The sequence below is a fragment of the Eptesicus fuscus genome, chromosome 16 (genome assembly GCF_027574615.1).
Source record: "Eptesicus fuscus isolate TK198812 chromosome 16, DD_ASM_mEF_20220401, whole genome shotgun sequence".
Taxonomy (NCBI): domain Eukaryota; kingdom Metazoa; phylum Chordata; class Mammalia; order Chiroptera; family Vespertilionidae; genus Eptesicus; species Eptesicus fuscus.
Genome location: NC_072488.1, coordinates 20,331,395 through 20,348,303, shown reverse-complemented (window position 1 = coordinate 20,348,303; position 16,909 = coordinate 20,331,395). Strand labels below are relative to the sequence as shown.

The following is a 16,909-nucleotide window of genomic DNA, read 5'->3' as shown; positions in this document are numbered from 1 at the left end:
TCAAGGGCATGTACCTTAGTTGCGGGCACATCCCCAGTAGGGGGTGTGCAGGAGGCAGCTGATTGATGTTTCTCTCTCATCAATGTTTCTAACTCCCTCTCCCTTCTTCTCTATAAAAAAGAAACATCAATAAAATATATTTAAAAAAACACACAAAAAGATCCCTGCAGGCTCAGCTTCTACTGTTACAGCTCATGAACAAAGCTGGGGTTTTCTAAATAGTAATCCCCAGACTGTAAAATATGGACACTGCATCCCCAGCCGCTGGGCTATGACTTCTAACACAGCCCCCTCTTCCCAAGCTGCCACAGAACCACTTGACAGATCTCCCAAGTGCTGTGGGCACAGAGGGGGTGGTAAAGATTTTTGTGCCTGTTTATTATTAGTGAGTGCTGTTTACAATCACACTTTGGTTTCTTGCGATTGAGTATACAGTGGAGACTTAGGAATATTAAATGGTGAGTAATTGCTTCGGAGAGTAGACTTGGAATTTACATGTAAACTCTGATAGGTGGAGGGGGAACCTCCTTGGCATTGGGGCTGCGGTAACAAAATGCCACAGACTGGGTGGCTTATCAACAACAGACATTTATTTCTCACAATTTTAGAGGCTGGGAGACCCAAGCTCGAGGTACTGGCAGTGTTGGTGTCTGGTGAGAACCCTCTTTCTGGTTCATGAACAGCTATCTTCTCTATGTGTCTGCACAGGGGGCAAGGGGTGAGGAAGCTCTCGAATCTCTTTTACGAGGGCATTAATCCCATTCGTGAGGGATTTGCCATCTTCCAAAGCCTTTACCGCCAAATGCCATCATGTTGGGGAGTAGGTTTCAACATAGGAATTTGGGTGGGACACATCGGTTCAGTCTATAGCACTCCCTCATGATGGCTTATGTTTTCCATAAATCTAAGATGAGTATCTGAGGCATGAACTATACGCTCTCTTCACACAGAGAAAAACTAAAAGGACAAAGGTAACTTGAATAAGAAACTGTTGGCGAGGCTAATGGTAGAAGATGTAAAAAAATGACCAAATTATTTTATTGTGCACTCTGACACATCAGAATTGAAATATTAAAAGCAACCTAAGTCTTAATGCACCATTCCTAATAGTTCCCAGGTTTCCTTTGGCTGGGGCTATAGGAGCATCTGTATAATGGTCATGTGCTGGACATGATCCATTCGTTTTTCTATATGTCAATCATTGTTCTTGGTGTGAGGGATACAACAGTGAATGAAACAGACAGATACCCCTGCCCTAATGGAGCTTACATTCTAACGGAGGATACAGCAAGTAAGTAAAATAGGTATGTTGTGTAGGATATTGTTCATGACAACAATAAGGCTATGGAGAGAGACAGGAAGTGTGTGTATGAGCTGCATTGGACAGTGGCCAGGAAGACACTGTAATAGACACATCAAGACCAGATTTGTTTTTCTAGTAATGGAGTGGGTTTGTGTTGGTTCGTTCACACGTTTTTCTGTAACTCTCCGGGACCAGGGTAAACATTTTATGACCACTCTATGGCAACGGAAAAGGGTTGATTTAAACAGTGAAAGATGGTGCTGCAAACCTGGCCAAAGTTGTGTATTTGATCCTGGTCAGAGTAGGTATACAGAGGAACAACCATAAAGATGCTACACTTTCTTATTTTAGAAGGGGAAGATTTTGGTTTGCAAACATTTTTATATATTCGGTTGAATTAAGTCCTCTCAAAATCCCACAAAAGAAACCCTAACTGGTTTGGCTCAGTGGATAGAGCATCGGCCTGCGGACTGAAAGGTCCCAGGTTCGATTCCTGTCAAGGGCATGTACCTTGGTGGTGGGCACATCCCCAGTAGGGAGTGTGCAGGAGGCAGCTGATCGATGTTTCTCTCTCATCGATGTTTCTAACTCTCTATCCCTCTCTCTAAAAAATCAATAAAATATATATATTTTTAAAAATCCCACAAAAGAGGTGTTAAGAGTATTCTTACCTCTAGAGGAGGCATCTGAGCCTCCGCTAGGCAGTACTGCTTTGCAACATAACTCAGAGCCCAGATCCACTAGCTACTCGTCCAATGTGCTGCCCACTGCCCTTAAGAGAGAGAACTTTCAAAGTGAGAAAATTGTTCCCACCTCTGTCTCATTGAATGACGCTAGTCTTGTCACCTCTCCTGGTGCCACTCTCGGGACGGGACTAACTTCTGCCCAGCTCCTTTTGTCATGGGCACCTCTCACCGGCACCAGAGAGGTTACCGGACAGCCCCGAGTCAGTGGGAGAGGCCTGTCCCCAACCTCGATCCTTGTCTTCTCATGTAAATGAATTTATACGAGAGACTTTGACTGTATTGTGAAAAGCCAATTTATTAAAGCTACTAAAGCATGCACCTTTATTGAAAAGGCAAAGCAAGCAAGCAAACCTATACATCTGGCTTATGAAGTGCAGATGGGCTCTCAGCTAATCTGAAGATCAGGTTGGGTCGGGGTCTGAGGCGTGATATACCCTCCTGTCTATAGGTTTAAAAATTCCTCTGCTGCATATTTTGATACAGATTGATTCTCAAGATCCTCCCCCCCCCCTTTTTTTTTTTTTTTACTTTGTTGTGGACTTCCCAGAATTTATGAGAAGCCCCTGGCAACTCTGTCATGCCACGCCTTGATACCGCTGGCTTCTCTGCTTAGGGAGTAAACCTGCCCTTTTCCCTTCCCCCTTACCTGCTCCCTTTCCGCATTCTCTCATTAGGGAGGTTTTCTCGGTAACCATTTGCTCTCCTGTTCTTGGCTGGAGGAGATAATGGCTGGTTAGTTACAAGCTGGCTGCAAATTGCTCACACACACTGTTTGGTTTTGTTCTAACCTTCCTGTCTCAGTTTCCCTATTCCTCCTGCCCTGGAATCCGATAACACTTTGAAGAAATGTTAATGAATGAAATGCAAGTGTTCTTATGCAACTTACTGGGTTTTTATGCTCTTAAAGGACTGCTGGGGAGTAAGACAAAATTGCTTAGAAATTTGCAGGTTGCAGGGTAAATTGACCTGATTTACAATTTTGAGACCGAATATCAAAAAAGCAAACCCATATTTTATAGGCATTCAATTACCTGAATGGCAGTTAGAAAGCCCGGTGTTTGTCTTTAGGATTAAATTTAAGCATCTAAAGAATGTTAATTTTCTTAGGCTGTCAAGTGGACAATAAAATTGGTAAAGCAGCATTTATTAAAAACAGACTTTGATTGGATTTAAGATTTCATGGCTAAATAGTTGCGAATCAGAAAGATTTGCCTTATTAAAAATATTGAATTGCTTTTCAGTGGCTCTACTGAGAGCGTTTCCCTATGCAATTTCTGTGCAAAATTAAGTCTATATATCTTGCTACACAAAAATAATAATTGTGTAAGTAGGAGTTTGCCTCTGTTTCTCACTGATTATATTTAAACTAGTTTCAAGGTAGACCCCTGGCAGTCTTTTTCTTTTCCTTCTTTCCCTGAATTTCATAGCTCAGTAGCTGGGCCTCCTATGACCACACCGTGTCTGTGAACCAAGTTCTTATTGTTCAGTATTTGAAGACTTAAAGGATGTAGGAGGCTCCAGAGATTAGGTAGGGATTAAGCAGTCAGGGCCCAGTGGTTCTCCCATCATTTCCTGCTGGAGTTAGCAGGAGCAGTGGCTGCGCCGTTACCTGGCTGTCAGAAACTTTCAAGGCAGCCCAGCATCCCCACCAGGTGGGCTGACGATGTGTCCGCAGAGAGATGGATGTCTAAGCAAAGCGAGCATGCCCTGCACTTCCAGTGTGCATTTCCCCAATGCCTCCTTCTTCCTGGTGTCTCTGCCGGGGCAGAATGGAGGGTCGGCTTGGAGAAATAGTGTATCAGCTAGGATCCAGGGAAGCACCGGTGTGTCCAGGAGAAGGGCAAACATCAGCTGGGTAAGGAGAACCAGATGCCAATGCCGATCCCACAACTACCGCATTGCTGTGCTCCCCCACAGCCTTGGGCTGCGGTGAGGAGAGCGGGAGGGCCATGGCGAGCCCGGCTTTGGAGGCAGATGTGGGTTTGTGGCCCAGACCTCCAGAAACCCTCTGGGCGACTCTGGGCAGCTTACTTCACCTCTAGATCTCAGTTCCCTCAGCAGAAAGTGGAGACCACTGCTCCTCGCTCATGGGGTTGCTATAAGGATTAATCAATCACGAGGGCTGTCTGTACTTTTGGAGACCACACTTGGTTGTTGTGAGGCAAATCATACTGAAGATCCTAAAGTAAAACATAACCACCTTGTGTGTAAATGAAGTCAAGTCCATTTAATTACTGAAATTTCTAAAAGACTTGTCTGTTTAGTTTTATAGTATTACACATGTGATTTTATATCTAAGAAAATGGAGGTTCAGAAAAACAATGTAACTTGCTCACAAAGTAACGCTGGTCAATGGCAGTGCAGGGTCCGGATCAGCCCGGGATTCACTCCAGTGTGAGGAGAACGTCATTTCGGAGGAGACACACATCATGTCATGTGTCAACCCTGGGTCCTAGGAAAATCCCTTTTAAGCAATTACAAGATAATCCTGCTGGGTCAGGTTTGACAGAGCCTCCATGTGACTATAGGACAGAGCGTGGGGGGGTGTTAGAGATGGGGAGTTTTCATTCTGCCCTGTTTCCTTTGTGACTATAAAGATTCCTGTATACACAGACATGCATGTTTGTGTGCAAACACACATGAACACACAAACACAGGGGTGCACACAGACACACGCATAGATATGCTAGACACATGCAAATGGAGACATGCACATACATGCACCTTATATGGCATGCATCTTTATTCATTTGAATAACTAAGTTGCAGCATGAAATAGGAAGGTTTTTACTTCAATATTTAAGTCTCCTAAAGCCTTGTTCAGAGTCCCTCAGGGCAGTGACTTTTCAGTGTTTTTCATCTCATGGCACATAAACTAATTACTAAAATTCTGCAGCACATGAAAAATGTATTTTTTGCCAATCTGACAAAAAAAAGTAGGTATAATTTTGATTCATTCACACCAAATGGCTATTGCTGCCATGTTCTTATTTTACAATCAAAGGGAAAAGAGGTCAGTGCCCCTGACTAAATAGTCAGGTATTGCATGCTTTAACAATTCTTGCAGCGCACCGATTAAAATCGCTGCCTTAGGAGAACCAGTGAGTTCTGTTCAGCACAAGGGAAGAGTTTGTTTGCCTAGGCACACCCACAGGATTCTCCTGCCTCGTAATCTGTGCTGTTCTTTCAGAAAGACAGCACACTGCCCTCTGTTAACATAACTTTAAGTCTATAGCACTAAGGGTTTTTCTGCAATTCTTTTACTTTTGACAAAGATTTTACATGTCTTACTAGTATTTATCGGCATTGTCACAATGAAGGAACATTCAAAAGTGGCACAAAGGAAAAAAAAAGAAGAAGAAGAAGCTTTTTGTAGTCTTGGTTCTTACCAACTGTATAACCTTGCCAAAGTATTAAACCTTTCTGAATTTTGGTTTTATCATCAGTAGAAGGAGAAGGTTGGACTAAGCGAGTCCTAAGACATTGTCCAACATTAGAATGTGGGGGTTCTTTCCTTGGCTGTTATAGTTCTGCAGCATCCCTGGTGGCATTGAGCTCTGCGGACCACATAATTTTGGAAATGGGAAGGTACTTAATTTGGCAGACCACCTACCTGGCTTTCTTAAATTAAATATTCAGCACAATAACAGCATGTAGCCATATCTATTCTCCTAGAAAGAAAGGAATGAGAGAATAGTCATCAAATATAGGCTCCAAGTACAGCCTAGGAAATATCTTACCTAATAAAAGAGAAATATGCAAATTAACCATCACTCTGCTATGCCCACAGTCAATCAGAGTGAGTATGCAAATTAACCCAACAAAGACGGAGGTTAATTTGCATATGCAGGCATGGAGCGGAGTGAAGCCTGCTATAAGGGGATGGGGGGCTGCGGAGGGAGCAACTGGAGTGGTCCTCTAGACAGAAGTGAAGACGTGCTGGCTCCCGGGCGGCTGCGAGTGAAGACAGGGGAAGGAATGCCTATTCTTGCACGAATATCATGCAACGGGCCTCTAGTAGTCAATAATCCTATATAATAAAAGGCTAATATGCAAATCAACCAAATGGTGAAACGATCAGTCGCTATGACGTACACTGACCACCAGGGGCAGACACTCAATGCAGGAGCTGCCCCCTGGTGGTCAGTGCACTCCCACTGGGGGAGAGCTGCTTAGCCAGAAGCCAGGCTCATGGCTAGCGAGCACAGCGACAGTGGTGGGAGCCTCTCCTACCTCCACTGCAGTGCTAAGGATGTCTGACTGACAGCTAAGCCATCAGTTGAACATTACCCAAGGGCTCCCAGACTGCGAGAGGGTGCAGGCCCGGCTAAAGGACCCCCTCCCCTGAGTGCATGAATTTTGTGCACCAGGCCTCTAGTACAAAATAATATTAAATGTAAACTGTAATTGAAAAAAAAAACATTTTTTTTAAAGTGTAGCCTCCAAAAAACTGAATGATGACTTTGAAAAGGCCTATTTTCTTCCTGCCCCATGACTGAAGCTCAGAAACGCCCGTGGAACCTTCTAGTAAAAAGGCAGACATTCAACACGAGGCCAGGCCAGTGTGCTTCACAGTGGTTACAATCAAACACCTGACTTCAGCTAAATAAGAGTGAAGGACATGGTCCCCCAAGCCCACCAAACAAAGATGGAAACTAGTTTTGTCATCAGTCTTTCATCCATGCACGCTCTGTGGAGTAATAAGTGCTCTCAATTAAATTGAATTATTTAATAGCAAAAGCTGTCAACCCTAGGGTGCCCCCCGATAATAATTCACTGGAAAGTACTGTCAACCTGAAGACTGATCCATTCCATAATCCTAAATAAGACATAATAAAAATGGCATCTCACATGAGCTCCCAGGGATTGCCATGCGAGCTGGTCGAAGCAGGTATCTTTCTAGCATCTCCTCTGTTACTGATCGTCATTACTGAGGAGACACCCTCATCACTTAACATGTCAACCCTGGGTCATCGGAAAACCCCATTTAAGCAATTAAAAGAATAATCCCACTGGGTCAGGTTTAAGAGCCTCAGTGTGACTATAGGACAGTCAAAATAAAAGGTGGGGGGAGAGGATGTTGGAGATTGGAGTTTTATTTTGCTGTTTCCTGAGTGACTATATTATTAAGTTTCCTAACCTGAAAATCATAAGCTGACTGAGGTTTTATGAAAAAGTGATGTGGCTTCATAAAAAATAGTAGTTACAACTGCCTTAAAGAAAGTCTTTCAAAAGCCTGTATATGAAGTTGGGGGTCACTTTATGCTTAAATAATGTTAGCATTGATAGCGGGTACTTTCTATACATTGTTCTGCGCAGCTATACCGTGAGGTCAGTATTTTTGTCCTAAGTTTACAATTGAGAACCCTGAAGCCCGATGCGGTTAATTAGTGTCACACAACTAGCGAACGGGCCGCTGATTACAAAAACCCATCCGAGTCCAAAAGCAAGTAAGCTTTTAGCACAACCCTCGGTGTCACTCCGACAACTTTAATTCAGGTCTTAAGTGGCCAGTTTTGAGTGAGTTGATGCAGACAAAAGGGCCAAAGTTGATGAGTCTTTCACTCTCAGCTACACGTGGGGAAGTTAAGGGTCTGGAAATGCGTGTGCAAGCATTGCACAGAGGTGCCGAAGGACCAGGGGGGACACCAATCATGGAAAGCAGACAGGCTCAGCCACTGCATTTCCTAGAAAGTCCAAGTTCAATCCCATCATGAGGAACACAGAGGGACTTCCAAATTGTTTTTGTGATCTTAGAATTGCATTTATATCTGCTGCTAAAAAGTATGTCAGGTCTTCTGAAGCAAAACTGAATTGATGCCCATCCTTTCCTCTGAGCTCCTGCTTTTTCCCTTTGGAATGATTAGTTATTCCGGTAGGTTTTCATGCTTAGAATCACTACTACATGCTTCAACTAATAAATAAGAGTAGCCATTATTTTAAACTCTAAACAGGAGATGTGAGGAACACTGCTGTCCTCCAACTTAGTTCTCATCCCTTTTTTCAACATATGGCTAAAATGCTCACTTTTTTGTGATAGTGCTTTAATATGGATGGCAAATAAAGCATTTAATGTAAAAAATATATATGTGAAGCATCCATCTTATATAAAAACTGCTGTTTGAAATTTTAACCCTGCTATTTGGCTTAGGTAGATGCTTGCTTGCTTGCTTAAATAATGAGAAAAATAAGACTACTCCCACTTCAGAGAGGCCATTAAACCTTCCCCAGACAAAGTTATCAGTGCTGGCACCAGGCCAAGACTCTGGTTGAGGTCTCAAGGCCCCAGCACATAGGGGTTCTTTAAGAACTTGCAAAGGGGGCTGGAAACACCCCATATTTGGGAGACAAAGAAGGGAAAAACATATAAATAGGGAAAATTCCTCCATGTTGGGGTCCAGAATTTGAGAGACATTTTCCTCTGGACCCGCGTGTAATAAATGTAACTCCATCTCTCTAAGTATTGCGTGGTTCTTCTCCAGTTTTCTGTAACATATATACTAGGCCCATATTGGTAGGGAGGCAATGCAAATCTGGGATGCCTGTCAACTTAAAAATGTCACTGATAGCAGGATGCCATGTTGAATAAGGTAGCTTCATCTCCCAGCTCCAGAGCAGGCAGGCCAGCTCCCCAAGGGTGGGAGCTCAGAGGGCTGGAGGAACAAGCAATTATTTCCTGGCCCCTGGGTATGCTTTCGTTGGTATTTCTGAAAAGAATATTGGCTTGTTGGGCTGTTTTTCTCTGAAATTGCTTATTACACAATCTGGAGGAAAACACTGTGTTGGAAGGCTCCAGAATGATTCAGCACTCTCATTTAAGCCTGAAGTCACGTCTCTAATGCGGCTTTTGTCTGGAGAGGCGGCAGCTCAGCTCTGCAAACAATAAGCCATCACAGGATCCAGTAGTTCTTTTGTGGGCAAGGCTGCTGCGATACAGTTTGCCTTGTGAACACAGTTTTAGTTGCCGCTTACTAATCAATGCACCAGGCCTGGGGGGTTTTCACCCCAGTGGGAGCCTTTGTACCCGGCTTTTAGAGAAGGAAACATTTCAGCATAATCCTAAGAGGCAGAAAGAGGAAAAAAGTTACCCACTGTGTACCCATGCGCACACACACAAACACGCGCGCATGTGCGCGAGCACACACACACCCCAAAGGCAGAGAAAAAATTCGTAAGAGTGACTTGCATCATTAATTCTCGCTGTTCACAGCCTGCTCCCTCGATAAAGACCTCGTCATTCTGGTCCCTGCAATCACGGCTTTGCCACACACTCCCCACCCTTGCCTCTCTTTTACTTTTCCTGTGTCTGGTCATGTCCGGCTGGTCTTGAGACCTGTGAGAGCTTCTTAGTCCAGAATCCCAGCACAGGGCTGAAAAGGAGCTTACAGATCAGCTATTCCAACTCTCCTGGCTGTGGTAAACAAGGATCTGAGACCAAAGAGGGGAGTCATCCAAGGTCACGTAGAAGCTGTTTTAGAATCTAAGGTTCTTGCTGGAGCACACAACATTGCTGTCATTTTTATCTTGGGGTTCACATTGGTGGAACCAGTACCTTAGCCCTTATTCCCTTGATGTTACCTAAGGACCCCGGGCTTCTTGATGATGTGATGCTTCAGGATTAGGCAAAGCTAAGACCAAAATTTCCCTGGGCCAGAAATGTAAAAGCATTGAATGGAGTGGCCCTGCCCCTGAAGAATAGTTGTTTTGTGTTCACACAAGCCTCACAGCAGCCCTGTGAAGTTGGTGCTTGTGAGCCCATTTGTGAGATGGGAAAATGGAATCACACCCTGGCCCAGGGTTCTGATTCCAAGGTCAGCCCTCTTTCCATCTTGCCACGCGTGTGCCTCCGAGAGCATCATGCCTTTAAGCTACAGGCTTAGTTCCATTCTTGGCCCTTTGCTCTTGCCCCAGGGCCTGCACACAGGCTGGCTCCCCTGCACGGAAGGCTTCCTCTCCACCTCTGGATTTTCTCATCCCTAAGGTCTCAGCTCACAGATCACCTCCTCAGGGGAGTTCCGCATCCTCCCAGCCATGCTGTATTTTATTACCTGACTTCATTGTCCTCAGAGTCTATAACTGAAGTCATCGTGTTTGTTCGTTTGTTTATTTATTTTTTATATACAGGGGCTTGATCAGTAACAAGGTGTGTTTACTATTTATTTATTTTTATTGATTTCAGAGAGAGAGGGAGAGAGAGATAGAAACATCAATGATGAGAGGGAATCATTGATCAGCTGTCTCTTGCATGCCCCACCCTGGGGACCGAGCCTACAACCAGGGCATGCACCCTGACCAGGAATCGAATCATGATCTCCTGGTTCATAGGTTGACGCTCAACCATGGAGCCACATCAGCCGGGCCGTTTGTTTTGTTTGACTACTATCTCTTGTCCCTTGGAAGTTCCTTTGGGTCTATTTTTCTGCATTTCCAATGCCTGACACAGAAATGATTAATAAATATTCACTGAACAAATAGATGGTACAAATAAAGTCCCTCTTTCAACCACTCTATTCCCTTGGAAAATTTACTACAGATATGGGTCCAGGTTGGGGGTTCAGTCTAGGTTCAAAATAGTAACCTGCAACATTTTTTAGAGTTCAGACCTATAAACTTAATAGCATTTGCACTATGCCTTAACCAAATAAAGAAGATAGGCCATAGACTTACCGGTGATGAGAGAGAAAGATCTTTTTAAGATGGTTCATATTGAAGAAAGGCATCACAGCAGCCTGGTTCAGCTTATTATTGGTGAAAGACTAAAAAGCCACTGGCAGACAGACAAACTTGATTGTCAACACCCACTTTAACCAGCCTACTCTATTTAAAAACAAGGTATTCATGAGCAGTGAGGGCATGGAAATATTCCATCTGAATTTTACTAATGAGCTAATCCTCCCACAACAAGCAGACATTACTACCTATAAGATCATATTTTCTCTTTAAAATCTCAATTACTTATTCACAGCACAAAAGAGAAAGTTCGGGATGGCTAGCCTCGATTTCCAGGACAAGAAATGGAAGCACGAGGCACATCCGTGAGGTACCCAGGAACATGTCCCTCATCAATGCCTCTGTTATCAGTGGAGGACCCTGATTACGGGGATCTCTTTGAAAATCACAACAGAGAGGAGAGAAAAAGCAAGCAGATGAGGGGTGCCCTGAGGTATTGCCGTCAGTTTGTACTGTGCAAACCAAGGCCACGGTCAGAACCTTAGATTCTCAGCTATTGTCACCACTTTGCCAGCAAATCAACTCATAAACCCATCATTAGAACAGAGTCCCTTCCAGGGTTCCTGACACCAGGAAAGCAGTCGCCGAGGAGGGGAGTCGTCCTTGCTGAAGGTCGAGAGTCCTTCCCATTTGCTGCACAGAGAGATAGATCCCTGCCACCCACTTCCCAGTAGGGCCAATACAAACCACTACGAGAGAATTTTTCCCAAAGAGGAAAGGAAAACCAGACTCTTTAAGAAGAAGAAAGGACATAGAACCATCCATTCATTCCCCTAAAAAAACATAAAATAATTTTTATATATATGTTGCCATGTACAGAGGGTTTTTTAAGAGGTAGTTATTTCCCTACTACACTGTTCATAAAACAGCCAAATGGACTTAAATGTTATCAGAATGGATTTGTCTGGACAAACCATAGTGATGTTTCTCTCAGAAATCCATGGGTCAAGTAATTGCAGTAATTGAAGTAAAAGAGGCTTAGCTCTCATAAGCGTTACTTAAACGCTCTGAGCCTCCATTTCTTTATCTTTAAGATGGAGAAAACACAATACCTATTCTCCCCAGGTATCTGGGAAGACTAAGTGGGATGTATGTGTTTTCTCAGGTGCGTGAAGGAAAGCACTCACTAAGTAAACCCAAATTCACAGATTAATCCCAGCAGCATCTTAAAACCCAGATGGTCTTCAGACTCCTCTGCCTATGGGGCAGCCGCTGATACACATCAGCCCAACACTTTATATAAATGTCAGCATTTTCCTAGGGTTTACCATGGACAGGTTGGTGAAAACTGAAGGGCTATTGCTGCCCAAACAGTTGGTCCATGACTCAGCTTCCCACACTCCAGGAGGCCAATTCACTCAGCTACTGATATGTACAAAGTGTTATCAGAACCTTCAGGCCCATCTTTGAACCCAGTGTGCCCACATACTCCCCACTGTACCTAAACCATCTAAACGAGCCGGGGGCATCTACACTTGCTGAGTATCAGTTCTACTTGAGGGTTCATTTCTTAGGTGCTCGAGTCTGTAGGGAATAGGCTTCTCTTGCAGAAACCTAAATTTCTGCGAATCCTACAATCCATAAAGGGCAAGAGGACACCGAATTTCAAGATTCTCAGAATGACGTGGAGTCGTTTTACAAAAGACAAAGCTTGCGGTAAAAACTCAACAAGACTTTTTATGATCAACCTCTGCTCTTTTAGGAACACTCAGAGCACATAGAGGAATTCTAAAAGAGAGATAGGCTAAGCAGTCGATTTTTAGCTTTAAACTGACTCACTTTGCCAGTCGTCAGACTTGCGGGGAGCTGGAACTCCTTAGCGGGTCTGCTTTTCATTTTGACAGTGGCTGCACTTGCTGAGAAATATTTCTGTCGCCTGAGATATTTCTTGGGCTGTATTAACCATCCTAACAAGGACCATAATGGCCTGAGCTGGCAAGCATTTTGTTGATTGTGGAAATTTTCACCCAGGAGGTCATTTGTCCAGACAGGGTTGGAGGTTATTCAGAGAGAGTGAGTTGCCTTCTCACATCCTTTTAAGTACTGTCACACATCACCTGTGCCTCACCCTCCAGGTACGAGCAGTAATGAGCACTGATACTGTGGGACAGATGACCCACCGCTATCTCTAGCTTGAAAGTAAGGGGTGGAATGATTAATAGGACCTATGCCTATGCCGGTGTCCCCTAAGAACGGGCCAGCAGTCCAAGTTACAAGTCTACAGCATTCTTGAACTCAGTCTCCTCAATGTGGGTGCCCTAGCACAGTAGATTCCAGGCATGGAATCTCCACGCTAATTTGATTCCACACTAGCTGGTGAAGAAGGACCTCTCAGCAAGCACTAGCCTTGCCCTCAGGCCATGGGACGAGGACTGTAGGACGAGAACCCAATAGCTGGGCTCAGTCACATCCTCTCCAATGACCGCCAGCCACACCAAGAGACTTTCTTCACAATCCGAATACATTTTGAAGAAGGATTCGAGAAGGAGCATATTTAGAAAGAGCTGCTATGAAGTCAAGGTACATGTTTTCTAATGACAACATTTAACTTGGACTGAAAGATAGTAAGTAATCATTTGAATAGATGAACGATTGTACAGGTATGTCCCCTAAATGTGTTACACCACTGTGGGAAATGGAAGACATGACCTAGAAATGGCATTGAAACAGTGGGTTTTTGTTAATAGATATGTGTAAGTAGGCTCTATGGATGACAATATGCAATGTGACCACCAAAAATCCCAGTGTATATATTTCTAAAACTAAACATGTCTAGAAGGAGAGAGGGAAAAGGCCTGCCCCGGAGCAGACAAGTTATGTGTCTCTTGGAGTTGCATTCAGCTCCAGGCACCATGTTCTGAAAAGAAAGGTTATGACTGACAGCGCTCAGAGGAGCATGACCAGCCTGACACAGCCTCCTGGGGTGAGGATTGAGAGTGATGTGAAAGTGACCAGCTATAAGCGCCTGAAGGAATGTCATGTGGAGCCAGATTGGATTTATTCTATGTGGTATAAGGGATGGGTCCTGGAAAAATTAGTGGAACCTAACAGCCCAAGCTTGACAGCTTGAACTGCTCCAACTTGGGTTGTGAGATCATAAATGCCCTATTAGCTGAGACTCTGACCATTTGGCAGAAATTTAAAAGAAATTCATGTTAAATAGGGAGTTGACCTTGGTAAGCTCTGAAACCCTCCCAATGCTTTAAGTTCAGTTATTTTCTAATACCCATGTTTCAGTGGATAGAATCAAATATCTACCTTTTCCTTCTGTGCTTTAGTAACCCATAAATCTATAAATCTGAGTAAATTGTGTTTTGAGGTCTCTCTTGATAAGGAATTATCTTGTAATATACTTGGTCAAAAAAATTGCAGATATCTACTTTTCATCAGAGAATATATAAGTTAAGTACTTCCTGACCATCAAATTATACAGAAATGTTTATAGCATTTCTCCCAAACCCAGAACAAGAGGTAAATTCTTATTTAGGAATGTATCTTAGGTTATTAAGTTTAGTGGCATATAGAAATCATTAAGGGTTAGAAGTAATATATAAGCATGTAAAAAGGAAAAGGAGAAAAAAGACATTTTAGATCACTGAGTGAGCAAGACAATAAAAGCCATTGGGCTTAACTCAAGCCCTTGTATATCAAATACACACACATCCCGATACCAGAGAACAAAAATTCATCACAATTAAATCACAGTTCTCTTTTTTTTCTCTCTCTCTTAAAAATGAGAAGGGGTAAATTAACTGATTGCTATGGTCTCTTTTATCTTAAATATCTTATGATTTTGTCAGAACCTCTGAAAGTGGAGAGAAATGGAAATGCACAACAGAAGAGTAGAATTTGATTTGTAATGACTATGTATCAGGTTGCAAAAGGAAGTGATCGGTATGGAGGAGAAAGCCCATTCCATCAAGTTAACCTGTTCATTTGTTTAAAGACAACAACCTTGGTATTCAGAAACTAAAAAGACACAAAATTAAAATCAACCACACTTGGTAAAAAAGGAACAAAATTTTAGAAAGAAATCATGCCCAAAACAATGTGTGTAGAATGTAGAAAACCACTGCCGTGATCCAGCTTCACAGTCAATGGCTTGTACATTTCACAAGGCTGCAGCATAACACTTGTTGGGCTCATAAGATCGCATGGGTGACAGTGTGGTTGACCACAGATGTCATCCTATATCCATCCTTTCATACTTCTGGGAAGTGTTCTGATCATCCTCACTGTCCCATAGTGGAGGATTCTCTTTGTAGAGTAAAAATGGACTAATAATGATAGATCGAAATGAATACCTGGAAGGAATTGAAAGTCAGACATTTCCTCAGATGAACAGTGGCATACATTCCCCAAACTACTTCCTACTGCAGATTTGTGAATATATAGGCAGTTTCGCAGATTCTAGAGTGAAGAGCTAGATGCAAACCAGGATGTTTTATTCTGAATGAGGCAGTTGACCTTTGACAACTAGAAATGAATTTAAGGACTTGTCACCCTTAAACTCCAAATTCCAAAATGATCACAACCATGATGCCCTCCCTTTATTTATTGTCTTGTTTCCTGGTTTAATTGGTTCCCAAGAGCTTGAGAAAGAACATGTGACTGACTGCTGAAAAGAAATTATATTTAGAAAGTAATTTAGAGCATAAGCATTGTTTTCACATTCCTTGAAAAAAAAAGCAACATTGTTTTTATATAGCATTTAGGCATCGAAAGAAATTGCAGATTCAAACTTTGAATCAATATTTGACAGATGCTATACTCCTCAACTTGCTTCAACAAGACATCATGTGCATTAAATAGTTCCCAGGCTGTGAGATCAAATCCCAACTCAGCCACTTGCCAACTGTGTCATTATTTTTAGAAAGCTACTTAAATTCTCTGAATTTCATTCAGGTTCTTCATTATGCACAATGGGATTAATAATGCCCACCTCTCAAGGTTCCTGTAAGAATTAAACTCAGGCATGGGGGAAAATTTAGCTAAGTGCCTGTCACTTAGACACCCCATCATGTCCTCTCCCTCTGTTTCTTTCTTCTTTTCTTTTCTTAAAAATCAAGCAGCATGGAGAAGCTGTAGCAATAATGTTTCATTCAAGCAGAATGTAGATTCTGTGAAATCAGGAAACTCAGGTGGGACTGATTACTGCCTTCCTTCTGACAAATAACAGTGAGGGAATATGGCACATCTGTCTGCAAAGAGGTTTGCAGTTTTACAAAGGACTTGGACGTTTCCTCTTCCAGCCCTCATGACAGAAGGCTCTGTGATGTGGGAGCTAGGAAATCCATTTGACAGATAAGGAACTGAAGCTCTGGAAGGTCAAGAGTCTTCCCCTAAACAAGCTATCAGAACTAGAAATTAACAAGTTTTCTGACCCAAGTGTCTACTACATTCGAGCAGTATCTTTTTCTGTTTCTCAAAGCTCTCCCTGAGGCCAAACCCTGAGCATCTCTACTGGGATGTACACTAATCTCTGGTTTACTTTGTTATGTCGCCTGCAGGTGCCAAGCCCAGGGGTTGCCTTCCATGATCACTTATGCTGATGATAGTCTATGTTCATGCTCCAGAGCAGAGACAGTGCAACCACTGTTCTATCTATAGCTGAAGTGGTCCTCTCTCCACTACTGTGGTTTTAACAATTCGGCTATTTTTGTAGTTATATTTTTAGGATGTCCAACATGTATCAAGGAAACCATGTAAAAGGCGATGGAGCCGATTAATCAAATACAGCTTTTTTTGTTATCTTTCCATTAGTAGAATCCATAAAGCTGAAAAGAGGGATTCGGAGATAAGAGGATCCTTTGCTTGGGCTCCTATAAAAGGAACCCACCACCCCACCCCACCCCAGCCTGCCTGTCTCTTTGCTAATGCAGAGGAGGGGCTGGAAAGAATGACAGCCTCCAGTGCCCTGGGCTGGCCAGCCTGCAGAACCGGCAGATTACCATCAACTTTGCTGTCACATAAAAGATGCTCCCAGCTCGGCTTTTTTTTTTTTTTCTTTTTAATGCTCCACTCATCTTTGCAAGGAACACACTTTTAAGTATAGTCCAGATGGTGATGGATGAACACGTTTCTTTGTCCTTCTCCAAGACAGGGTAATTGTGCATCACCCGTGCAGGCA

The 16,909-nt window shown here is 43.1% G+C and overlaps 1 protein-coding gene across 2 annotated transcripts in view; it reads left to right on the top strand.

Annotated features, from left to right (window-relative positions):
* The window catches only part of SLC8A1 (solute carrier family 8 member A1), a 299,075-nt gene that overhangs the window by 244,572 nt on the left and 37,594 nt on the right, over nucleotides 1-16,909 (top strand). The gene's annotated exons all lie outside the window — the stretch shown is intronic.